Source organism: Dendrobates tinctorius, unplaced genomic scaffold (genome assembly GCF_039654945.1).
Source record: "Dendrobates tinctorius isolate UK_male_01 unplaced genomic scaffold, ASM3965494v1 ptg000241l, whole genome shotgun sequence".
NCBI classification, from domain to species: domain Eukaryota; kingdom Metazoa; phylum Chordata; class Amphibia; order Anura; family Dendrobatidae; genus Dendrobates; species Dendrobates tinctorius.
The window spans coordinates 5,102,857-5,130,243 of record NW_027361908.1 but is presented as its reverse complement, the minus strand read 5'-3'; the positions used below and the strand labels follow the sequence as shown (position 1 = coordinate 5,130,243).

The following is a 27,387-nucleotide window of genomic DNA, read 5'->3' as shown; positions in this document are numbered from 1 at the left end:
GAACACCGACTCCACCCACCTGCCTGGGTACGTCTGCCTGTATAAGCAAGTCCTGCTCCCCAGCAGGGACTCCAAGGCACATCCTCGCCAAAGCCGTATATGGCCCCTCTAGTTGAGGCAGAGGATAAGCCTCAGACCCATAATTCCGCTGCAGGTGCTGCTGAAACACATCATTCAGCTCCTCACTAACCTCAGTGAGGGCCAGCAGCAACTGCTCACTGGTCTGAACTTGGCCCATGGCTCACCAGAGAAAAATGCATGGTTGGTGAAAATAGAATTATACTTACCGGTAAATCGGTTTCTAGGAACCTTCCACGACAGCTACATCGGAGGATGTCTTCCCCGCCCTAATAGGGGACAGGAACAGGAAGAGGTTAAATACCCCTCCCCTTCCTGCAACCACCAGTGTTTTCCTGGACACCAGTATGAATAGTTACCACCAATCATCCAATAAGAATATCAGATAGGGAGGGAAATTAGTGCTGTCTTGGAAGGTTCCTAGAAACCGAATTACCGGTAAGTCTAATTCTATTTTCTCTAGTCACATTCCATGACAGATACACTGGAGTAATACCAACAGCTAATTTCTCTAGGGGGGGTTTTGTGAGTTCATTTTCCCCTTCACCATTGAGGTCTGATGAACTCCCTCTTCTGGTGAAGGAAGGTAGTGAGGCTGATTACCAAGCACCTGAGCAGGATGATGATGACTGGGTGACTGGAATTGCTGACTGGATATAAGGCAGCCGACGCCCATCTGCCTTGCTGGTGATTTCTCAGAGGGATTCTAGGAGACCAGTCTGATTCCTGCTCTTCAAAAGCTAAGTTTTCTGCTCTGCTTTTTGCATTTGTGTTTCGGTTTTGTTTTGCCTTGTTTTTCTGGATTTTTGCCATTCCCTGCTGGGGTGAGCTGAATTCCTTTTTGCTCTGTCTTCTGAAAATACCTGAGTACTGATATAGTATTTTTGAAGCCTAGCGTCTTCAGGGCTTTTTTCCCTATCAGTCTGTTGGCTCTTGTTTTGATAGGGTTTTGGCGGATTGCAGACAGCAGCTTTTCTATCCTGTCCTATTTAGTTAGGCTGAGCAAATGATGGGGCCCAAGCTATCTTTCTATCTGTGTGAGTGTTTTTTCATCTTGCTTCACCGACATATGTTGGGGGCTGCCTATTGCTTTGGGGTCTGCTCTGGGGCAGTTTAGATTTCCCTTTCTGTCTTTAGGCTATTTAGTTCTCTGGCTGTGATCGAGGGGTCTAGGGCACCGTAGGAGCCCCCCACGGCTACTGCTGGTTGTTGTTGATAGGTTCAGGGGTCTGCAATCCGATAGCTGCCAACTTCTCTGGTTTTCTGGACTTAGCTAGTATTTCTGTTTTTGCCTCCTACGGTGACTCATTCATAACTCATTCATAACAGGGGGGAATCACGGCCTGCAGCACTCGTCTGCCAAATGCTAAATCCCCATTGAAATTTAGCCTGTAACGCCTGGTGAACGTGCGGATGGACGACCAGGGGCGGTTCTGAATATCCGCTCTGACGAAGCATTCCCGTTTTTTTGCTCATGATGTTGCTATCGCATGGGTAGAATGTGCCCCCAGTGAGGCGGGTGGATCCAGCTTCTGTGATGCGCAAGTCAGGCAGATAGATTGTGTGATCCAATTCGCGATCGTGTTCTTCGACGCCTTCCTGCCTTATTTCGTCCTGAGAACTGGATGAATAAATTCTGGTGAATCCGCTAGGCTTCACTCTATTGTCGGTAGACAGGTCCACTCTGCAAATGTCGAGAGTGTGGAGGGTCTCTTCCTTAGGGTTTGAAGAGCTTGGGCCGAATGAGGACAGTACAATGTCCTGATCCCTATGAAATTTTGAGTAGAAAGGCATGATCTAATCTCAAGATAATATCTGTAATGATTGCAAGGTAAGCTTCTTGAATTGACAGGGCCTGCAATTCTCCTATACGTCTAGCCGCAGTAATTGCGACTAAGAGGACAGATAAAGGGTTAGGTTTCCGTGGTCAAGGAATCTCAAATGGATCTTAGGTTTGAGCACGGTGTTGAGATCCCAAGGAGGCCCCTGACTGCGGAGTATAGGACGAATCCCGGCTGCCGAAGCCATAAACCGTAGGATCCAGCGGTGGCTGGCCAGGTCAAGATCAAAAAAGGTGCCAAGAACTGATATTTATACCTTTAGTGTGCTGGGGATAAGGCTCTATTCCAGACCTTTTGTAAACGTCTAGGGTCTGTGCTGCACTGAGATGGAAGAGATCAGGGGTGCCTGGAGAGCACCAGGGCGTAAACCTTTCCCAGACCTTGGCGTAGATGGCCTTGGTTATTGTTTTTTGGCTTTCCTGAAGGGTTTGGATTACCCTATCCGAGAGCCATTTGGCTCTTAGGAATTCGGCCTCAATAACCATGCTGCCAGGTTCCCCTTGCCTACATCCGGGTGTAGCAGAGGACCTTGGTGAAGGAGGTCGCCCTTTTTGGGGCATGGCAGGTAGGGCACTGTACCACTTCTTCCGAGCCACAGCGGGGCGATTAGTATTGTGGGAATTCGGTCCATCTGGATTTCCTGAGATGATTTTTTTTTTGCCCGCATCAGTATGGGTGGGCAGGTATATGCGAGGTTGGAATCCCACCATTGGGTGAAGGGCACCTATTCCTTGCACTCCGTCCATGTGGTTGAGGGAGACGAATACCCCTGTCTTCGCATTTTGCCTGTTGGCGACTAGGTCCACCTCCGCCCCATCTTGAGGCTAGGCACACGAATACCGTCTGGTCCAGGCGCCACTCCTCCGGATGAACGTCTTCTCGACTGAGGAAGTCTGCCTGGGTGTTGTCTGATCCTTTCAGACGCACTGATCAGGAGAAGATCCTTGCTGCTATTGCTTTCAGGCCGGCGTACTTCGTACCCCCTTGACAGGAGATAGGCCACTGTGGTCATGTTGTCTGAGCAGATGCAGACGTGGCGACCACCTTCAGTTCTCTCAGATTTGAGTGACTGGTGCTGATGCTCGGCAGCCATCGCCCCTGAAAATAGGATCTCTCTACTACTGCGCCCCAGGCTCGTTGGCTGGCATCTGAGCGGAGTATTTTCAGGGGAAGCTGAATCCGGCTGACTCCCTTCTGAAGATTTCGGTAGTTCAACCACCACCTCAGGGCCGGTTTAACCTGACCAGGGAGGGGGAATCCTTCAGGACAATGGAATTTGTAGCCGCGTAGTCCAGGCCAGGCGGATCCTGGAATGTAAGAGCACGTGGCTTTGTGGGCCTGAGCCGAAGAAACCACCTGGGTGCATGTGGTCAAAGATCCTAGAGCATACATTGACTCTGAGGGTCAGTGCCTGCTAGTCCTGAACCAGGTCCTTGGTGGACAAGGTCGACCTGACAAACCATAGGTAGGAAGGATGTCTTTCCCCTTGAGTCCGAGAGAACTCCCAGAAGCTTCCTTCTCGTGGAGGGATAGACCAGGTTCGGTATCAAACCCAGGGATCTTAATATCCCCAGGGTCTTTCCTGCGTCCATCTTCTGACATGAGATAGATGGTATAGAGAAGAGGAAGTCGTCCAGATATGGGATAACGCCTATCCCCTGGCACCGGATGAAAATCACTGCTTCCGCCATGATCTTGGAGAGATACGTGGTTGGATGGATTGGCACATAGTAATATACACCCTTCAGCTCTACCGTTGCCATTACCCAGCTCTGTCCGATGAGCGGGACTGCCCCTGATTGACTCCATTTTGAATTGCCTGTACCGGACCGATTCGTTTAATGGCTTCAGGTTTATGATGATTCGGTTTTTCTTTGATGGCTTCCTCACCAGGAAGGGACGTGCATAATGGCCGTGGCCTTCTCGCGCTTTGGCACCCGCGCGTTCTACCGGAGCAGATCTTTGGTAAGGAGCACTGAAGGAGTGGAGGCTGTAGGGAGGTTACCCCTAAGCATTACGGGGAAGGACTCTCAAACCCAATTTTTTAGTCCATCTCATATGGTACGATGGACCCACTGATTTGAGGAGATGGACTGCCAGCGGGTAAAAAAAGAGCGAGAGACGACCCCCAACCGGGCGTCATTGCTTATCTGGGGTCTGTTGATGGTTAGGGATAAGGATGTTCCTGCCCTTGCCCCCCTATACTCTTCATGAGTATATCAACAGGACCAGGGATTCCCAGCCAGTCTCTCATGCCGGTGCTGGCCCAGCCTCAAGCTGCTTAGCGGCTGTGATCTGATGAGGGCATGCAAATTCAGCTTAGATTTGCTGTTGACAGAGGTTTGGTCACAGGAGGGATGTAAAATCCGTCTCCTAGCATTTCTATGTTTCGGAAGAGATCCTTTTGTCTGAAGCTGTGTCCAGGATGTTATCCAGGACAGGCTTGAACCTATAGTGGCCCTGGAAGGGGATGGCGCACCATTTGGAGATAAGTCGCCTCCTTTAGGATTTTAACCAGGGCACTCCTCTAGAGGAGTTAGAAAGGACGGCCGCTTTTGCGGCTACCCGGACCTGGTGAGAGCAGTCACGCTCAGCCTAGAAGAGCCGGTGCATTAAAGAATTACCCGAGACCTGCGATCTACAGGCTTATCTTCCTGGTCCCGGCCTGGTCTCAAGCTGCCTAGCGACCGCCAGCGGAAGCATCGGCTAGGAACCTCATTGCTTTCTGCAGTAGGGGTAGGGCGTCAGGTATCTTTCCCCCTAAGGTGCCCTGAGTCTGTGCATAATCACAGAGACAGGGCATGTGAAAGCCATATTAGCTTCTAGCAGATTTGTAAAGGTGTCCCAGGACTTCCTTGATAAGCTCTCAAATATATATATATATATTTTTCCTCAATCCATTGGATCTTTGAGCTGGGAGGAGCCCTCAAAGGGATAGGCTTTTTTTTATATGGAGGCCTCCTTTTATGGAGGATCAGATTCTGTACATTCTCGTGTACAGGACACCTTCTTTGGGCGTCAGCCCAACATCTCGTCCTGTACCGTGCATTTAACTCCTTCCTCCTCCACCCCTATGGTGCTCTTAACCATACTGATTAGCTCACCCACATTCTCGGAACCAAGTGATTTTTCTTGTTCCCTGGTTTTAGGGGTGGATGTGGAAGAGGAACCCTCAATCCACCGTGGAACGCATAGGGACAGACCGGAAGTGACGCGCGCCCCTAAGCAACGTGCGCCCCGGTAGAAAGCCCAGTAACGCCCGAAGTGGAGGAACGCCGCCCCCGGCCAGCGTGAGCCCCCGGGAACCGGCAGCACGGAGGAGGAAGCCGGGGAGCTATCTGGAGGACACCGGCGCGCACATCACCGCCTCACTTTACCCCCGAAGGAGGCGCAGGAGAGGCGGGAGAGTCCCGAGTCCCACCATGCAGGCGGAGACGGGATCAGTCACCGGAGGAGGAGAGCAAGGCCCCTGACCTCGGCTGCCCGGCATCTGACAGGTATCCCAGCTGATACTGGGCGTGGGGTGCTCCCGGTCGCCGGCCAAGGCAGCACCATCGTAGACCTCTTCATGCCCCACAGGGGACAGGAAAACAATGGTGGTTGCAGGAAGGAGAGGAGTATTTAACCTCTTCCTGTTCCTGTCCCCTATTAGGGCGGGGAAGACATCCTCCGATGTAGCTGTCGTGGAAGGTGACTAGAGAAAATATGTCACGTGGACCCGTCCTGTGTGACGTGACCAGCAGGCCGGTAACAAACAACAAGACACGGCACGTGAAACTGTCCTGTGTGACACGGCCTGCAGGCCGGTAACTAAAACAACTAGACACGGGGAAAGGGGAAACAGTTACAACGGTGGGCCCTGCGATAGGGAGCGAGGACGTGGAGACCTCCTGCACTCCAATGAGTCAGTGTCCCTCACACTCCTAATGTTCCCTAGGCCGGTTCCGCACTGGGCGCAGATCAGTATATCTGTCACCCTAGCACACCCTACACCTATCCCTTGCTAGGGAGCTGGGTGATGCAGGCCCTGGCCCCACCGCTGTACTAATACACACAAGGAAAAATACAGACAGGGAAACACCACTTAGCTTTGCTCTGTTGCTCTTGCTCCCAGCAACAGAGTCCACCACCAGAATGCAGCTTTCCTCCTGAATAGCTGCCAGCAAGCTCTGTCAGAGCTGCAAGGAAATCCCCTCTGACTCCTTCCACAACAGAGCTCTGACTGAGCTGCCAGGACCTCTCTCTAGACCCTTCCTCCACCAAGGATGGTTGAAATGAACACTATCACCAACAGTGATTGCAACACCTGACACTCTTTTATAGGTAAGAGCCAGCAATCACACCTGCTTAATCACATGCACTAAACTAAAGAAACCAGAGTGCAATGACGCTCACCACCACCGGGGGCAAACTAGAACAAAAAACACCACTGTGTAATAATCCTAATGGCCAACGGGGGCAAAACCAAACTTAAGCACACAGCTTAAGTAAAAAAAAGGTTACACATGCTTTTATCTGTCATGATCCAGCATGGATCATGACAGCTTGAAGTCCCTTCGGCAGAGCACTCACGTAATCCTAGTGACCATTGTGCTGCTCCATACGCCGGAATCTTGATGCTTGAAGTCCCTTTGGCGGGGCACACCACTCACGTAGTCCTAGTGCCCGTTGTGCTGCCCAAACGTCTGGGGCAGCACCCTTTACCCCTCCTGGGGTCCAGGCAACAGTCTTTACCCCTCCTGGGGTCCAGCAAGGCACCCAGCCGAAGCTGAGCATCTGCCCTGGGCAAAAGTGCCCAGGATCTGAACAGGAAGCAGGCGCTTCCTGCTCCCTTGAGGCTGCAAGTCCAGCCCACAAAATTAACCCTTTGCTATCCCTAAGATTACACAATGCAGGTTCATAACAGCGCAAACACAAGAGACATCACAGCACATACACTACAAGACAATTAAAGGGGCAAACAATGCAAACAGAGCACATCATTAATAAACATACATTTCACAGTAAGACATTGAAACATAGGTACACCATCCGGGTACCACACAAAGTGCACAGGACCAGCCCTTAGGAGAGAGGGGAGAGAATGAGGTTCTCTGCCACCTCCTTACACATGGCCATTTCATCCCTATCTTGGTATGTATGGTTCCTCATCCTTGTATGCATGGCAATCTCAACCCTATGAGCAGAGGGAGAACAATGAAGTGAACGGACTAGCGGTATAAGGCAAATGGTATACGGTGCTTTGCATCTAGAGTAATTAGTGTATGATCAAAACAAGTAGTGATGCGGCGCTCACCCAAATGCTGACAAAACGATGTCCTTTATTATGCCATCATGGAAATAGGAGTACAGATCAACACCAGAGCATTTCAAATGGTAAAATATAATTACTTTTATTAATACAAATATCAAAACATTAAAAGACATACAAGTTTCCAAGATCATACATTAACTGATTGCTTATTAGCTATGAGGTTCTATACCATGCAGCAGAAAAATACATATAATGGGAGGTGCAGGTCCCTCTCTTTTTGCACTGATCTTGGAAACTTGTATGTCTTTTAATGTTTTGATATTTGTATTAATAAAAGTAATTATATTTTACCATTTGAAATGCTCTGGTGTTGATCTGTACTCCAATTGGATGTGATCTTGGATTTTTGTACTTATTTGTGGTGAGCATTACTATTGATAATTTGGCTAGGGTAGTAGCATCATGGAAATAGGCAAAGTTAAATGGACGAGCAGGTGTGTGGAGGCATGTGGGGAAGAAGACGGACGACGGCCGTTTCGCCTGCAAGACGCTTTTACGGGTCCAGGTGAGTCTCCGCAAGATAAATATCACCAGTGCAATGTATAGGACAGGGCGATTCTGTACGGTTCAATGAACATATGCAGAAACACCTGTGTTCAAAAGCCGGCAGCGCTTTGGACGGAACGGACATGTGCTGTCTCCAAAGCCCTGCCGGTTACTGATCGTGTGGACGTAGCCTTAAGCTAAATATAAAGCCTACAAGAAAACATGTAGTAAAAAGTCCGCTAACTATAACAATGAGGTTTATTGAAAGTCACAAAAAAAGAAACATACATAAATAGTAGTATAATTAGAAGTGTACAAGGGACGAGATTTTCACATATTCTATAAGTAGAAGTTATATTTTGCTTTAATCATTATATTATTGCTAACTTTGTTACTTATGTCTGTTGTGTTTGAAACTGTTTAAATGTAAAGCGCTGCGGAATATGTTGGCACTATATAAATAAATATTATTATTACACTAATTGAAGTAACGAACATGAAAGTTCAACCAAATATGATATGAGAGGGAACCATAGGCAATACTGAAAGATAAGGAAATCACAAGTAAGGATATATTAAGTGATCACTAAATAGACTCAGGGTTCAAAGCCTAATAGCTTATCTTTTACTTCCTGTGTCAAACCACGTACCTACCACAACCTCGACATGCGTTTCGCAAGGACTTCCTTGGGGGGGTTGTGATACACTGTGTGTCAGCTGATATTACATATCATGATCCACAGGTGACACATATTTGGCCACATGAAGCAATTTCATGTTCACAGGTAGCAGCTGTAGCAATGAGCCACAATCCACATTGCTGTAGATAAGAGAATTTGGTCATCTTGAGCTGTATTGCAGTTAGTGAACCCAGAAGCAGAGTATACATGTAGCTAAAGATACATTGTATACGGCAGTGTGTTTTTATGTATTTGCATATTTGTATTCTAAAAGGTGAGATTTTTTGGTTCCTATAAAACCAATACAAATAATGAACATGAATTACAAAAAAGTAATTTTCTCTTTTTTGTGAGTCTCTCCGGGACTCGAACTGACAACCTCTATAATTGCAGGCAGGAGCTAAAGTCATTGAGCCAGTCTCTGGTGATGTTACCAGGAGAATTTTGTATACTTGATCTGTATTGCAGCCACTAACAACAGAGGCAGATTATACTGAGACAGAGATGCACAGTATAGAACAGTGTATTTTTATGTCTCTGTTTTCTAGAGAGAGAATAAAATAATTTTTTTTTCTTCCTATTAAATTACAAAAAATAACGAAAAACAATTACATAAACATCATTTTTACTCTGCTTTAAAAAAGAAAATAATAAACATCACAAATCAGCAAATAACATGGACATACGGTATTTGGTGTCCCTATAATTGTTACAACCCGCAAAAACACATCAATCAGATTATTTTTAGGAATTGGTAGGTGGAGTAAAAAAAATGGAGTGAAAACCAAAAACGGCACAGTTCAACAGAGTGGATGTAATTTCATGAAAACTGCTTCCCGATTTTCTAAAGATGCTGCTGTACTAAGCAGTTTTGGTGCTTTTTTTTTTTTTTTTTTCCCACTGGAGGCTTCTATGTGGAGCCTAAAAAAAACGCATGTAAAAAAAAAACAAAAAACTGCAGTTCCTTTTTTCAGTGCGGATTAGAAGTTTTACCGTACTATAAAAAAAAAAAAAAACACATTAAAACGCAGCTTCACATCTGCACAAATAATGCATCAATTAAGGGGGAAAAAGCATAAAAATGCATCAATAACCAGAGAAAATTGTTATTGCATAGTTTGGTGCGGACACCTGCTGAAAACAAAAAACATAGTATTTACGCAACGTGTGAACATGGCTTACAGACACAAAAAAGCCAGATGTCATATATTGAAGCTACAAAAGATGAGAAAGTTCTGTCGGCTTTGACTGTGGATGAATTATCAAAAAATAAATAAATCCATAAATCCCAACTAAAGATGAGCATGATGCACAGAAAACGTCATGCCGGCCCTGGCTAATCAAAAGACGCGCCGGGGACGCCGGAAGGTTAGAGATTCACGGGCTTCCCTTCAGCCGCCAAGTAGCACTGACCTGGACGCTGGACCGGAGTCCCGTGAATCCATCCGCTCATCTGTAGTCCCAACCGCCCCGAATACAGTGGACAGTCCCAGATTTAGATCTACGCCCTGCAGTCTGGGGCATCTGCTGAATTTCACTCACTTCCACCGCCCTCTGACATCTCCTGCCAGGGTAGAAAGCAATGGTAAATGGGCGTGGATTGGTGTGTGTTCTTAAAAAGTTGGAAGATATGTATATATTAAATATGATCATGACAGTGCTGCTTCAGGATATTCAGCTGATACACAGGGCATTGTCTGGCTGGACATGTTGGTGACAGGAAATTATATATCTAATATATAAAGCTCAAAGTGTGTATGTATGTATGTGTGTATGTATGTGTGTATGTGTGTATGTCCGGGATAGGCATTTGCACCGTCGCAGCTACAGCCACAAAATTTGGCAGAGTCACACGTCTGGACCCCGAGAGCGTCCTAAGCTATGTTGTGAGGCGAAATTTTAACCCCGCACGTTCCAATTCACCAAACAATTTTGCCCCTATCTATATACTGGGGGGAAAAGTGTGTGCGTGTCAAGCCCCGCCCCTCATTATGATGTCACAATGCCCCTATTTGCATACTGGGGAAGCAGTGTGTGCGCGTCAAGCCCCGCCCCTCTTTATGATGTGACAATGGTTGCCATGGCGACGGTGATGTCATCATAGTTTGCAAGCCCCGCCGCCGCTCATTATGATGTCATAATGGTTGACTATGGAATGGAGGATGTGTGATGAGTATATGGACACCGGACTATGGGATGGAGGATATGTATGACAGGTATATGGGCACGGGACTATGGGATGGAGGATATGTATATGGGCACGGGACTATGGGATGGCGGATGTGTATATGGGCACGGGACTATGGGATGGAGGATGTGTGATGGGTATATGGGCACTGGACTATGGGATGGAGGATATGTATGACGGGTATATGGGCACGGGACTATGGGATGGCGGATATGTATATGGGCACGGGACTATGGGATGGAGGATGTGTGATGTGTATATGGGCATGGGACTATGAGATGGCGGATATGTATGATGGGCATATGGGCATGGGACTATGGGATGGAGGATATGTATGATGGGCATATGGGCATGGGACTATGGGATGGAGGATATGTATGACGGGTATATGGGCACGGGACTATGGGATGGCGGATATGTATATGGGCACGGGACTATGGGATGGAGGATGTGTGATGTGTATATGGGCATGGGACTATGAGATGGCGGATATGTATGATGGGCATATGGGCATGGGACTATGGGATGGAGGATATGTATGATGGGCATATGGGCATGGGACTATGGGATGGAGGATATGTATGATGGGCATATGGGCATGGGACTATGGGATGGAGGATATGTATGACGGGTATATGGGCACGGGACTATGGGATGGCGGATATGTATATGGGCATGGGACTATGAGATGGCGGATATGTATGATGGGTATATGGGCATGGGACTATGAGATGAGAATATGTATGATGGGTATATGGGCATGGGACTATGAGATGAAGGATGTGTGATGGGTATATGGGCACTCGACTATGGGATGGCGAATATGTATGATGGGTATATGGGCATGGGACTATGAGATGAGAATATGTATGATGGGTATATGGGCATGGGACTATGGGATCATGAATATGTATGATGGGTATATGGGCACGGGACTATAGGATGGAGGATAATTATAATTTTCTATAACTAACCACAGTTAGTTACTATTATATTATATTATTATATTAGAAAATGGAAGAAACACAAGAGGACTGTCAGTCTTCCTCAGTCTGGAGCTCCATGCAAGATCCCACCTTGTGAGGTAAGGATGATTCTCAGAAAGATCAGGAATCAGCACATAACAACATGGGAGGACCTAGTCAATGACCTGTATAGAGCTGGGTCCACAGTCTCAAACATTACCGTTAGTAACACACTACGCCATCATGGATTAAAATCCTGCAGGGTACGCAAGCTCCCACTGCTCACGCCAGCACATGTCCAGGCCTGTTTGAAGTTCACCAATGACCATCTGAATGATCCAGAGGCTTGGAAAAAGGTCATGTGATCAGGTGAGACCGCAATAGAATTTTTTGGTATCAATTCCACTTGCCGTGTTTGGAGGAAGAAGAAGAAGAAGAAGAAGAAGAAGAAGAAGAAGAATGTGCACAACCCTAAGAACACCGTCCCAACTGTGAAACATGGTGGGGAAAACATCATTATTTGGGGGTGCTTTTCTGCAAAGAGGACAGGACTACTGCACCGTATTGAAGGAAACATGGATGGGATATGTATCACAAGATTTTGGCCAACAACCTCCTTTCTTCAGTAACAGCATTGAAGATGGGTTGTGGTTGGGTCTTCCAGTATGACAATAACCAGAAACACACAGCTAGGGCTACTAAGGAGTGGCTTCCTAAGAAGCATTTCAAGGTGCTGGAGTGACCAAGTCTCCAGACGTGAACCCATCAGAAAACCTTTGGAGGGAGCTGAAACTTGATATTGCTCAGTGACAGACCCGAAACCTGAAAGATGTGGAGAAGATCTGTATGGAGAAATGGGCCAAAATCCCTGCTGCAGTGTGTACAAACTTGGTCACGAACTACAAGAAACGTCTGACCTCTGTAATTGCAAACAAAGGTTTCTGTATTGAATATTAAGTTTCGTTTTTCTATCAAATACTTATTTCATGCAATAAAATGCAATTTAATTATTTAAAAATCATACAATATGATTTTCTGCATTATTTTATGTTCTGTCTCTCTTATATTTAATACAATAAAGGTTAGCTAATTTTATCCAGGTATGTCTTTTTTGTTTCCTTTTTTTCTTTTTTAGATATAATGATGGCAGGGTATACAGCTTGCACACAGGGCACTATCAGAACATAAGCAGCACTATCTAGATGTGCATGTTGGTGGCAGGGAATTATGAAATATATAAAGATAGCAGTGCTGTAGGTAGGGCATACAGCTGGCACAGTGAGTACATTAGCTCTCTCTGGCTGTGCAAATTGGTGGTAGGTTATTATTATATGTACATACTAGCTGAAGAGCCCGGCGCTGCCCGGGCATAGTAACTAACTGTGGTTAGTTATAGAAAATTATAATTATCCTCCATCCCATAGTCCCGTGCCCATATACCCATCATACATATCCACGATCCGATAGTCCCATGCCCATATACCCATCATACATATTCTCATCTCATAGTCCCATGCCCATATACCCGTCATACATATTCGCCATCCCATAGTCGAGTGCCCATATACCCATCACACATCCTTCATCTCATAGTCCCATGCCCATATACCCATCATACATATCCGCCATCTCATAGTCCCATGCCCATATACCCATCATACATATCCGCCATCTCATAGTCCCATGCCCATATGCCCATCATACATATCCGCCATCTCATAGTCCCATGCCCATATATACATCACACATCCTCCATCCCATAGTCCCGTGCCCATATACATATCCGCCATCCCATAGTCCCGTGCCTATATACCCATCATACATATCCTCCATCCCATAGTCCCATGCCCATATGCCCATCATACATATCCTCCATCCCATAGTCCCATGCCCATATGCCCATCATACATATCCGCCATCTCATAGTCCCATGCCCATATACACATCACACATCCTCCATCCCATAGTCCCGCGCCCATATACATATCCGCCATCCCATAGTCCCGTGCCCATATACCCGTCATACATATCCTCCATCCCATAGTCCCATGCCCATATGCCCATCATACATATCCTCCATCCCATAGTCCCATGCCCATCCTACATATCCGCCATCTCATAGTCCCATGCCCATATACACATCACACATCCTCCATCCCATAGTCCCGTGCCCATATACATATCCACCATCCCATAGTCCCGTGCCCATATACCCATCATACATATCCTCCATCCCATAGTCCAGTGCCCATATACCCATCACACATCCTCCATCCCATAGTCCCGTGCCCATATACACATCCGCCATCCCATAGTCCCATGCCCATATACCCATCATACATATCCTCCAACCCATAGTCCCGTGCCCATATACATATCCTCCATCCCATAGTCCCGTGCCCATATACCTGTCATACATATCCTCCATCCCATAGTCCGGTGCCCATATACTCATCACACATCCTCCATTCCATAGTCAACCATTATGACATCATAATGAGCGGCGGCGGGGCTTGCAAACTATGATGACATCACCGTCGCCATGGCAACCATTGTCACATCATAAAGAGGGGCGGGGCTTGACACGCACACACTGCTTCCTTAGTATGCAAATAGGGGCATTGTGACATCATAATGAGGGGCGGGGTTTGACACGCACACACTTTTCCCCCCAGTATATAGATAGGGGCAAAATTGTTTGGTGAATTGGAACGTGCGGGGTTAAAATTTCGCCTCACAACATAGCTTAGGACGCTCTCGGGGTCCAGACGTGTGACTGTGCCAAATTTTGTGGCTGTAGCTGCGACGGTGCGGATGCCTATCCCGGACATACACACACACATACATACACACTTTGAGCTTTATATATTAGATTATATATAATTGCAGTGCTGAGGGCAGGGCATACAGCTGCCACAGTAGGTATAGTCATACTCTATGGCTGTGCAAGTTGGTGGCAGATTATTACTATATGTATAAATTACATTTAATGGCAGTGCAGAGGGCAGGACCTACAGCTGGCACAGTGGGTACATGAGCTCTCTGGCTCTGCATGTTGGTGTCAGGTTATTACTATATGTATATATTACAGATAATGGCAGTGCAGAAGGAAGGACATACCGCAGGCACAGGGGGCACATTAGCTCTCTGGCTGTGCATCTTGGTAGCAGGTTATTAATATACAGTTCTGCTCAAAAGTTTACATACTCTGGCAGAATTTTTGCTTTCCTGGCCTTTTTCCAGAGAATATGAATGATAACACCAAAACTTTTTCTCCACTCATGGTTAGTGGTTCGGTGAAGCCATTTAATATCAAATGACTGTGTGATCTCTTTTTAAATCATAATGACAACCCAAAACATCCAAATGACCCTGATCAAAAGTTCACATACCCTGGTGATTCTATGATAACATTCACATAAGTTGACAAAATGGGTTTGAATGGCTACTAAAGGTAACATCCTCACCCTGTGACCTCTTTGCTTGTAATCAGTGTGTGTGCATAAAAGCTGAGTGAGTTTCTGGGATCCAGACAGACTCTTGCATCCTTCATCCAACCACTGACGTTCTGGATTGTGTGTCATGAGAAAAGCAAAAGAATTGTCAACGGATCTATGGTAAACGGTAGTTTTAGGCTGTGCGCCTACGTTGCGTTTTTTAAGCGTTTCTGCAGCGGAAACGCTTAAGAAAAGCATCTAATGTAATAGAATGGAAAACGCACATGTTGTGCTAATGGTGCGTTTTTTTCGCTGTGGAAACGCTTAGCGGAAAAAACGCAGCATGTTCATTAACTGCGTAATCGCGTGCGATTCCGCATACATACACTGTAATTGCAAAAACGCATAGGAAAACGCATATCAAAACGCTTGACAATCGCGTCAAAAACGCGTGTCAAAAAGCGCATGCGGTTTCCCTGGCCAAGGCATGCGTTTCTGCTCAGGAAAAAAACGCTTGAAAAACGCTACGTGGGCACATAGCCTAACTGTATAAAACAGGAAAGGGATACAAAAAGATATCCAAGGAATTCATAATGCCAGTCAGTAGCGTTCAAACTGTGACTATCAAATGGAAAATCAGGGGCTCTGTAAAAACAAAACCACGGTCAGGTATACCAACAAAATTTCTTCCACAACTGCCAGGAAAATTGTTCGGGATTTAAAAAAAAAAAACCCACAAATAACATCAGCTAAAATACTGGACTCTCTGAAAACTAGCGGTGCGGCTGTTTCAAGATGCACAATAAGGCTATGTACACACGTTGCGGATTCTGCTGCGGGTTTTTCAGCGCGGAAACGCAGGTAAAGTGACCTGCGGTTTTCCTGCGTTTTGGTCTGAGGTTTTGCCCTGCGGTTTCACACCTCTACTATGTTAAAGGTGTGAAACCGCTGCGGAAACCGCCCAAACAATTGACATGCTGCGGTTTGTAAACCGCAGCAAAACCGCGTGGAAAAAACCGCAGCGTGAGCACAGCGTTTTCTAAAACCCATAGGCTTTCATTGTACTGTACCATGTCAGCGGAACTGCTGCATTTCCGCAGGGCCAAAACCGCTGCGGAAACGCAGCAGAATCCGCAACGTGTGCACATAGCCTTAGGAAGCACTGGAAGACAAATGGGCTGCATGGTCGAGTCGCCAGAAGAAAGCCATTACTGCGCAAATGCCACAAAGTGTCTCACCTACAATACACAAAGCAGCACAGAGACAAGCCTCAAAACTTCTGGAACAAGGTATTTTTGAGTGATGAGACCAAAACTGAACCTTTTGGCCACAGCCATAAACGTTACATTTGGAGAGAGGTCAGCAAGGCCTATGGTGAAAGGAGCACCATTCCTACTGTAAAGCATGGAGGTGAATCGCTGATGTTTTGGGGATGTGTGAGCTACAAGGGCACAGGAAACTTGGTCAAAGAGGAAAGGAAAGATGAATGCAGCACGTTATCAGCAAATACTGGAGGCAAATTTGCAATCATTAGCATGGAAGCTACGCATGGGTCTTACTTGTACGTTCCAACATGCCAACAATCCAAAACACAAGGCCAAGTCGACCTGTCATTGGCTACAGCAGAACAAAGTCAAGGTTCTGGAGTGGCCATCTCAGTCTCCTGACTTTAGCATCAATGAGCCACTCTGGGGAGATCTCAAGCGTGCAGTTCGTGCTAGACAGCCCAGGAATTTACAGGAACTGGAGGCTTTTTGCCAAGTAGGGTGGGCAGCTTTACCATCTTAAAAAAAATAAAGAATCTCATCCACAACTACCACAAAAGACGTCACGCTGTCATTGATGCTAGGGGAAGCAATATACGGTATTAAGAAATGGGGTATGTAAACTTTTGATCAGGGTCATTTGGATGTTTTGGGTTGTCATTATGATTTAAAAAGAGAAAACACAGTAGTTTGACAATAAATGGCTTCACCCAACCACTAACCATGATTGGAGAAAAAGGTTTGGGGTTATCATTCATATTTTCTGAAAAAAGGCCATGAAAGCAAAGATTCTACCGGGGTATATAAACTTTTGAGCACAACTTTATGTATATATTACATAAAATGGCAGTGCTGAGGGCAGGGCCTACAGCTGGCACAGTACGAACATTAGCTCGACAATGCAGCCCATGTTTCTTCAAGTGCCTCCTTATTGTGCATCTTGAAACAGCCACACCGCTAGTTTTCAGAGAGTCCAGTATTTCAGCTGATGTTATTTGTGGGTATTTCTTTGCATTCTGAACAATTTTTCTGGCATTTGTAACAGGTCACAGGTGAGGATGTTACCTTCAGTAGCCATTCAAACCCATTTGTGTCAACTTCTGTGCATGTTATCAGGCCAAAATCACCAGGGTATGTGAACTTTTGATCAGGGTCATTTGGATGTTTTGGGTTGTCATTATGATTTAAAAAGAGAAAACACAGTAGTTTGACAATAAATGGCTTCACCCAACCACTAACCATGAGTGGAGAAAAAGGTTTGGTGTTATCATTCATATTCTCTGAAAAAAGGGCCAAGAAAGCAAAAATTCTGCCCGGGTATGATAACTATTGAGCACAACTGTATATTACATATAATGATGCTAGTGCTGAGGGCAGGGGCTACATCTGCTGGCACAGTGGGTACATTAGCTCTCTTGCAGTGCATGTTGGTGGCAAGTATATATTACATATAATGGCAGTGCTGAGGGCAAGGCACAGAGCTGGTACAGTGGGTACATGAGCTCTCTGGCTGTGCATGTTGGTGTCAGGTTATTACTACATGTACAGCTCTGACAAAAATAAGAGACCACTGCACAGTTTTATAAAAATCAGCTTCTCTACATGTCTGACAGCCATTCCACTCCAGTGTCAGTTGAATTCCAATCAGAGTACACCTCATTCTACTTAATGTGCTTCTGATTAGGTGATCACCCGAACCAAATCTTATTTAACGAAGGAAATTATAAAAAAAACCCTGCTGAGGTGTTCACAATCCTACTGCAATAGGACAAGCTGGATGGCAAAACAAGTGCTAGTAATATCCCAAACATAATAGGAATTAAAACATAACTTTTAACCATGGTAAAGGAGTTGAAAAGAAAAGCCTTGAGTGAGGAAAAGAAGGGCTCAATTCTGGCTTTCCTATTAGAGGGATACAGTGAGCGTCATGTTGCCTCCATCCTGAAAATTTCTAAGACGGAAGTCCATTACAAGGTCAAGCAGCAAACATTGGGGACAACAAAGCTACAGACCGGCAGAGGGCGAAAACGACTCTCCACTGACTGGGATGACCATCATCTTATTCAAATGTCACTCAACAACCGCAGGATGACATCAAGTGACCTACACAAGGAATGGCAAATGGCAGCTGGGGTGAAGTGCATGGCAAGAACAGTTCGTAACAGGCTCCTAGAGGCAGGGCTCAAGTCATGTAAAGCTAGAAAAATGCCTTTCATCAATGAGAAGCAATGGAGAGCCAGGCTGAAGTTTGCCAAAGACCATAAGGATTGGACCATAGAGGACATGAGTAAGGCAATCTTCTCTGATGAGTCTAATTATCAGCTTTGCCCAACACCTGGTCGTTTAATGGTTAGATGGAGACCTGGAGAGGCGTACAAGCCACAGTGTCTTGCCCCCACTGTGACATTTGGTGGAGGATTGGTGATGATCTAGAGATGCTTCAGCAAGGCTAGAATTGGGCAGGTTATTCTTTGCGAAGGACATATGAATCAAGCCGCATACAAGGTTGTCCTGGAAAAACAGTTGATTCCTTCTGCTCAGACAATGTTCCCCAACTCTGAGAACTGTTTTTTTCCAGCAGGACAATGCGCCATGCCACACAGCTAGGTCAATCAATGTGTGGATGAAGGACCACCACATCAAATCCCTGTCAAGGCCAGCCCAATCTCCAGACCTGAACCCCATAGAAAACCTGTGGAATGTAATCAAGAGGAAGATGGATAGTCACAAGCCATCAAAGAAGAACTGCTTAAATTTATGTACCAGGAGTGGCATAAGGTCACCCAAAAGCACTGCTCAAAAAAATAAAGGGAACACTTAAACAACAGAATATAACTCCAAGTGAATCAAACTTCTTTGAAATCAAACTGTCCACTTAGGAAGCAACACTGATTGACAATCAATTTCATCTGCTGTTGTGCAAATGGAATAGACAACAGATGGAAATTATTGGCAAGTATCAAGACACACTCAATAAGGGAGTGGTTCTGCAGGTGGGGACCACAGACCACATCTCAGTACCAATGTTTTTTGGCTGATGTTTTGGTCACTTTTGAATGTTGGTTGTGCTTTCACACTCGTGGTAGCATGAGACGGACTCTACAACCCACACAAGTGGCTCAGGTAGTGCAGCTCATCCAGGATGGCACATCAATGCGAGCCTTGGCAGGAAGGTTTGCTGTGTCTGTCAGCATAGTGTCCAGAGCCGCTACCAGGAGACAGGCCAGTACACCAGGAGACATGGAGGGGGCCGTAGGAGGGCAAAAACCCAGCAGCAGGACCGCTACCTCCGCCTTTGTGCACGGGGGAACACTGCCAGAGCCCTACAAAATAACCTCCAGCAGGCCACAAATGTGCATGCGTCTGCACAAACAGTTAGAAACCGACTACATGAGAATGGTCTGAAGGCCCGACGTCCACAGATGGGGGTTGTGCTCACAGCCCAACACCGTGCAGGATGCTTCGCATTTGCCACAGAACACCAGGATTGGCAAATTCGCCACTGGCGCCCTGTGCTCGTCACAGATGAAAGCAGGTTCACACTGTGCACATGTGACAAACGTGACATCCTTCAGCATGACCGGTTTGGCAGTGGATCAGTAATGGTGTGGGGTGGCATTTCTTTGGAGGGCCGCACAGCCCTTCATGTGCTCGCCAGAGGTAGCCTGACTGCCATTAGGTACCGAGATGAGATCCTCAGATCCCTTGTGAGACCATATGCAGGTGCGGTTGGCCCTGGGTTCCTCCTAAAGCAGGACAATGCCAGACCTCATGTGGCTGGAATGTGTCAGCAGTTCCTGCAAGATGAAGGCATTGAAGCTATGGACTGGCCCGCCCGTTCCCCAGACCATAATCCGATTGAGCACATCTGGGACATCATGTCTCGCTCCATCCACCGACGTCACGTTGCACCACAGACTGTCAAGGAGTTGGCGGATGCTTTAGTCCAGGTCTGGGAGGAGATCCCTCAGAACATCCGCCACCTCATCAGAAGCATGCCTAGGCGTTGTACAGTAGGGAGATCATACAGGCACGTGGAGGCCACACACAATACTGAGCATCTTTTCCTTGTCATGAGGCATTTCCAATGAAGTTGTATCAGCCTGTAATTTGGTTTTCCACTTTGATTTTGAGTATCATTCCAAATCCAGACCTCCATGAGATATTCATTTTGATTTACATTGATAATTGTTATGTTTTGTTGTTTTGAACACATTCCACTATGCAATGAATAAAAATTTGCAACTGGAATATTTCATTCAAAGATATCTAAGATGTGGTATTTTAGTGATGCCTTTATTTTTTTGAGCAGTGTATATAGATTACATATAATGGCAGTGCGGAGGGCAGTGCACACAGCTGGCACAGTGCGTACATTAGCGCTCTGGCTGTGCATGTATATACATATAATGGCAGTGCTGAGGGCAGGGCACACAGCAGGCACAGTGGGTACATTAGCTATCTGGCTATGCATGTTGGTGGCAGGTTATTACTATAAGTATATATTACATATAACGGCAGTGCTGAGGGCACGGCACATACTGTAGCTGGCACAGTGGGTACATGAGCTCTCTGGCTGTGCATGTTGGTGGCAGGTTATTACTATATGTATATATTACATATAATGGCAGTGCTGAGGGCAGGACCTAAAGCTGGCACAGTGGGTACATGAGCTCTCTGGCTGTGCATGTTGGTGGCAGGTTATTACTATATGTATATATTACATATAATGGCAGTGCTGAGGGCAGGGCACACAGCTGGCACAGTGGGTACATTGGCTCCCTGGCTCTGCATGCTGGTGGCAGGTTATTACTATATGTATATATTACATATAATGGCAGTGCTGAGGGCAGGGCACACAGCTGGCACAGTGGGCACATGAGCTCTGTAGCACTGCATGCTGGTGGCAGGTTATTACTATATGTATATATTACATATAATGGCAGTGCTGAGGGCAGGGCACACAGCTGGCACAGTGGGTACATTGGCTCCCTGGCTCTGCATGCTGGTGGCAGGTTATTACTATATGTATATATTACATATAATGGCAGTGCTGAGGGCAGGGCACACAGCTGGCACAGTGGGCACATGAGCTCTGTAGCACTGCATGCTGGTGGCAGGTTATTACTATATGTATATATTACATATAATGGCAGTGCTGAGGGCAGGGCACACAGCTGGCACAGTGGGTACATGAGCTCCCTGGCTCTGCATGTTGGTGGCAGGTTATTACTATATGCATATATTACATATAATGGCAGTGCTGAGGGCAGGGCACACAGCTGGCACAGTGGGTACATGAGCTCTCTGGCAGGTTATTACTATATGTATATATTACATATAATGGCAGTGCTGAGGGCAGGGCACACAGCTGGCACAGTGGGTACATGAGCTCCCTGGCCCTGCATGCTGGTGGCAGGTTATTACTATATATATATTACATATAATGGCAGTGCTGAGGGCAGGGCACACAGCTGGCACAGTGGGTACATGAGCTCCCTGGCTCTGCATGCTGGTGGCAGGTTATTACTATATGTATATATTAGATATAATGGTAGTGCTGAGGGCAAGGCACACAGCTGGCACAGTGGGTACATGAGCTCTCTGGCAGGTTATTACTATATGTATATATTACATATAATGGCAGTGCTGAGGGCAGGGCACACAGCTGGCACAGTGGGTACATGAGCTCTCTGGCAGGTTATTACTATATGTATATATTACATATAATGACAGTGCTGAGGGCAGGGCACACAGCTGGCACAGTGGGTACATGAGCTCCCTGGCTCTGCATGCTGGTGGCAGGTTATTACTATATGTATATATTAGATATAATGGCAGTGCTGAGGGCAGGGCACACAGCTGGCACAGTGGGTACATGAGCTCTCTGGCAGGTTATTACTATATGTATATATTACATATAATGGCAGTGCTGAGGGCAGGGCACACAGCTGGCACAGTGGGTACATGAGCTCCCTGGCAGGTTATTACTATATGTATATATTACATATAATGGCAGTGCTGAGGGCAGGGCACACAGCTGGCACAGTGGGTACATGAGCTCCCTGGCAGGTTATTACTATATGTATATATTACATATAATGGCAGTGCTGAGGGCAGAGCACACAGCTGGCACAGTGGGTACATGAGCTCCCTGGCAGGTTATTACTATATGTATATATTACATATAATGGCAGTGCTGAGGGCAGGGCACACAGCTGGCACAGTGGGTACATGAGCTCCCTGGCAGGTTATTACTATATGTATATATTACATATAATGGCAGTGCTGAGGGCAGGGCACACAGCTGGCACAGTGGGTACATGAGCTCCCTGGCAGGTTATTACTATATGTATATATTAGATATAATGGCAGTGCTGAGGGCAGGGCACACAGCTGGCACAGTGGGTACATGAGCTCCCTGGCAGGTTATTACTATATGTATATATTACATATAATGGCAGTGCTGAGGGCAGGGCACACAGCTGGCACAGTGGGTACATGAGCTCCCTGGCAGGTTATTACTATATGTATATATTACATATAATGGCAGTGCTGAGGGCAGGGCACACAGCTGGCACAGTGGGTACATGAGCTCCCTGGCAGGTTATTACTATATGTATATATTAGATATAATGGCAGTGCTGAGGGCAGGGCACACAGCTGGCACAGTGGGTACATGAGCTCCCTGGCAGGTTATTACTATATGTATATATTACATATAATGGCAGTGCTGAGGGCAGGGCACACAGCTGGCACAGTGGGTACATGAGCTCCCTGGCAGGTTATTACTATATGTATATATTACATATAATGGCAGTGCTGAGGGCAGGGCACACAGCTGGCACAGTGGGTACATGAGCTCCCTGGCTCTGCATGTTGGTGGCAGGTTATTACTATATGTATATATTAGATATAATGGCAGTGCTGAGGGCAGGGCACACAGCTGGCACAGTGGGTACATGAGCTCCCTGGCAGGTTATTACTATATGTATATATTACATATAATGGCAGTGCTGAGGGCAGGGCACACAGCTGGCACAGTGGGTACATGAGCTCCCTGGCAGGTTATTACTATATGTATATATTACATATAATGGCAGTGCTGAGGGCAGGGCACACAGCTGGCACAGTGGGTACATGAGCTCCCTGGCAGGTTATTACTATATGTATATATTACATATAATGGCAGTGCTGAGGGCAGGGCACACAGCTGGCACAGTGGGTACATGAGCTCCCTGGCTCTGCATGTTGGTGGCAGAGCTGCTCTATGAGCCACACAAACCCTCCAGTGTTCGGGGAGCGGAAACTCCTAATGAGATTAGTCGCTATAGGCAGACATTACTGAGCCATGACTAAATGCGCTCTCTTCCTGCAGCCAGTGGAAAATTCAAGGGAACTTTTTCCCCGGCAGCATCAGGTCCTGTAACCTTATAAAAAAAGAAAGCCTCCCCTCCAAAAACAACAGTGCAGCCTTCTCCTCTCCCTCCCTGGGCCGAGCCTCAGAGACCCTGCGAAGACTACAAAGGCAGCTGCACATGCATGAACCTGAGGAGAAGGAAACCACAGAGTCTCTTTGTGCGCTCACTGACTCATTCTCAAGATGTTGTCTGCTGCCAGCTCCCGGCCGGAAGCGCATGGCAATTAGTCTTGTGTTTCCAGACAGGACGGACTCCCAACTCTGAGGAAAACGCGCTGCTCTGGCTCCACAGACATGATGGATACTCCATGCCAGACGCGAGGGCAGATGCCCAGATATAGGCTCTCCCTCACAGATGCCGGCCACACATAGTAGTCACAGGTTGTCAGTAATAAACCCTGCGAGTGAGTAATAAGAGACCCCTGGCACATATGCCCAGTCAGGTGGAACAGACTCCCTCCTCATGGCAGCAGTGCCAATCAGAACGGTAATGCCAACCACTTGCTGATGTCCTCGTCACACATGCCAGTTGCTCATCACTATCACCAGTCCTGATGCCAGTCTGTATGATCAGGATGTCTCTGGCACACATAACTGGAGGAGGAGAGGAGGTTCTCACAGCTGGCAGTCATAAATGGTACCCAGCAGTGACAATCATGCCAAGTACCAGTGCTGATGCCCAGACACGAGTATGACATGCACATTTTGTAGCTTATGCCAGTGCAAACACTCTTCCTGTTACACTGGCATTATTACTGTGTAATGTAATGTGTGATGCCCAGTCAGTAAGAGGTCCCCCTGGCACCAGCAGTGATGCCCTGTCAGTAAGGGACCCCCCCTGGCACCAGCAGTGATGCCCAGTCAGTAAGGGACCCCCCCTGACACCAGCAGTGATGCCCAGTCAGTAAGGGACCCCCCCTGACACCAGCAGTGATGCCCAGTCAGTAAGGGACCCCCCCTGACACCAGCAGTGATGCCCAGTCAGTAAGAGGTCCCCCTGGCACCAGCAGTGATGCCCAGTCAGTAAGAGGTCCCCCTGGCACCAGCAGTGATGCCCAGTCAGTAAGAGGTCCCCCTGGCACCAGCAGTGATGCCCAGTCAGTAAGAGGTCCCCCTGGCACCAGCAGTGATGCCCAGTCAGTAAGAGGTCCCCCTGGCACCAGCAGTGATGCCCAGTCAGTAAGAGGTCCCCCTGGCACCAGCAGTGATGCCCAGTCAGTAAGAGGTCCCCCTGGCACCAGCAGTGACGCCCAGTCAGTAAAAGGTCCCCCTGGCACCAGCAGTGACGCCCAGTCAGTAAAAGGTCCCCCTGGCACCAGCAGTGACGCCCTGTCAGTAAGAGGTCCCCCTGGAACCAGCAGTGACGCCCTGTCAGTAAAAGGTCCTCCTGGAACCAGCAGTGACGCCCAGTCAGTAAGAGGTCCTCCTGGAACCAGCAGTGACGCCCAGTCAGTAAGAGGTCCCCTTGGAACCAGCAGTGACGCCCAGTCAGTAAGAGACCCCCCTGGCACCAGCAGTGATGCCCAGTCAGTAACAGATCCGCCTGGCACCAGCAGTGATGCCCAGTCAGTAACAGATCCGCCTGGCACCAGCAGTGATGCCCAGTCAGTAACAGATCCGCCTGGCACCAGCAGTGATGCCCAGTCAGTAACAGATCCGCCTGGCACCAGCAGTGATGCCCAGTCAGTAACAGATCCGCCTGGCACCAGCAGTGATGCCCAGTCAGTAACAGATCCGCCTGGCACCAGCAGTGATGCCCAGTCAGTAACAGATCCGCCTGGCACCAGCAGTGTGCCCAGTCAGTAACAGATCCGCCTGGCACCAGCAGTGTGCCCAGTCAGTAACAGATCCGCCTGGCACCAGCAGTGTGCCCAGTCAGTAACAGATCCGCCTGGCACCAGCAGTGTGCCCAGTCAGTAACAGATCCGCCTGGCACCAGCAGTGTGCCCAGTCAGTAACAGATCCGCCTGGCACCAGCAGTGTGCCCAGTCAGTAACAGATCCGCCTGGCACCAGCAGTGTGCCCAGTCAGTAACAGATCCGCCTGGCACCAGCAGTGTGCCCAGTCAGTAACAGATCCGCCTGGCACCAGCAGTGTGCCCAGTCAGTAACAGATCCGCCTGGCACCAGCAGTGTGCCCAGTCAGTAACAGATCCGCCTGGCACCAGCAGTGTGCCCAGTCAGTAACAGATCCGCCTGGCACCAGCAGTGTGCCCAGTCAGTAACAGATCCGCCTGGCACCAGCAGTGATGCCCAGTCAGTAACAGATCCGCCTGGCACCAGCAGTGATGCCCAGTCAGTAACAGATCCGCCTGGCACCAGCAGTGATGCCCAGTCAGTAACAGATCCGCCTGGCACCAGCAGTGATGCCCAGTCAGTAACAGATCCGCCTGGCACCAGCAGTGATGCCCAGTCAGTAACAGATCCGCCTGGCACCAGCAGTGATGCCCAGTCAGTAACAGATCCGCCTGGCACCAGCAGTGATACCCTGTCAGTAACAGATCCGCCTGGCACCAGCAGTGTGCCCAGTCAGTAACAGATCCGCCTGGCACCAGCAGTGATGCCCAGTCAGTAAGAGATCCGCCTGGCACCAGCAGTGTGCCCAGTCAGTAACAGATCCGCCTGGCACCAGCAGTGATACCCTGTCAGTAACAGATCCGCCTGGCACCAGCAGTGTGCCCAGTCAGTAACAGATCCGCCTGGCACCAGCAGTGATACCCTGTCAGTAACAGATCCGCCTGGCACCAGCAGTGTGCCCAGTCAGTAACAGATCCGCCTGGCACCAGCAGTGATGCCCAGTCAGTAAGAGACCCCCCCTGGCACCAGTAGTGATGCCCAGTACATCAGGACAATACTCATGAGCAAACCTTCCCTGGGCATTATCTGTCATGCCAGTCACACTAATAAAACACTGGTGACTCCTCAGCGCCCACCCGGAGCAATGTAAGGGGTCTTCAGCTGCTGTCTCGTTAATTCCGTGCCATTTATTAACACAAATGAATGCAAATTAAGAGCGGAAAGTTGGTGAGAGCCAGCAGCCCCTCCTCCATACAGCAGAAGTGCAACTAGTGCTGCCACATACCTACCCAGACTGGTGCTGCACCCTGGCACCGCTCTCTTGGGGTACTGTCTAGGAAGGGGGTACAATCCCGGGCTGCTCCATGCTGTCAGCCTGCTCTTTCTCTGTGCTGTGTGAGTGTGTGTGAGCAGGAAGTTGGAGCAGTCAGACAGAGAGCCGGCTCACTTCCTTTCCTGCATTATTCCCCAGGCGGTTCGCAGTCTGTGTAAACAGGCTTTTCCTCCCTCTCCTCTCTCCGGCCACTGATGTTCAGCATGGTTGTAATAGAAGACACACACATAGTAAAACAGCAACAACACAAAGCTACGAGTGCTCCATCTGGCTGCTGTTCTCCCTGCCTCACAGGGGAGGAGTCCATGCACCAAAGTCCTCACAAAATCAGGGGCAGGGGTGTATTCACACCTGGGGCCCTAAAACCCCTCTGCCCCTAGAGCACTGCTGCTTAACCCCTTCATGACCCAGCCTATTTTGACCTTAATGACCTGGCCATTTTTTGCAATTCTGACCAATGTCCCTTTATGAGGTGATAAACTCACGAACGCTTCAACGCATCTTAGCGATTCCGAGATTGTTTTTTCGTGACATATTGGGCTTCATGATAGTGGTATATTTAGGTCGATAATTTTTGCGTTTAT

The 27,387-nt window shown here is 47.7% G+C and overlaps 1 protein-coding gene across 2 annotated transcripts in view; it reads right to left on the bottom strand.

Moving 5' to 3' along the window:
• ELK3 (ETS transcription factor ELK3) overlaps positions 1 to 27,093 on the bottom strand; it is an 82,755-nt gene extending 55,662 nt beyond the window's left edge. Inside the window, exon 1 of one of the 2 annotated variants that reach the window (XM_073556928.1) lies at positions 26,756 to 27,093. The gene's annotated coding sequence lies outside the window, so the exon portion shown is untranslated. The remainder of the gene's footprint in view (positions 1 to 26,755) is intronic. The other variant, XM_073556927.1, reaches the window with a different exon arrangement.
• Positions 27,094 to 27,387: the final 294 nt, after the last annotated feature.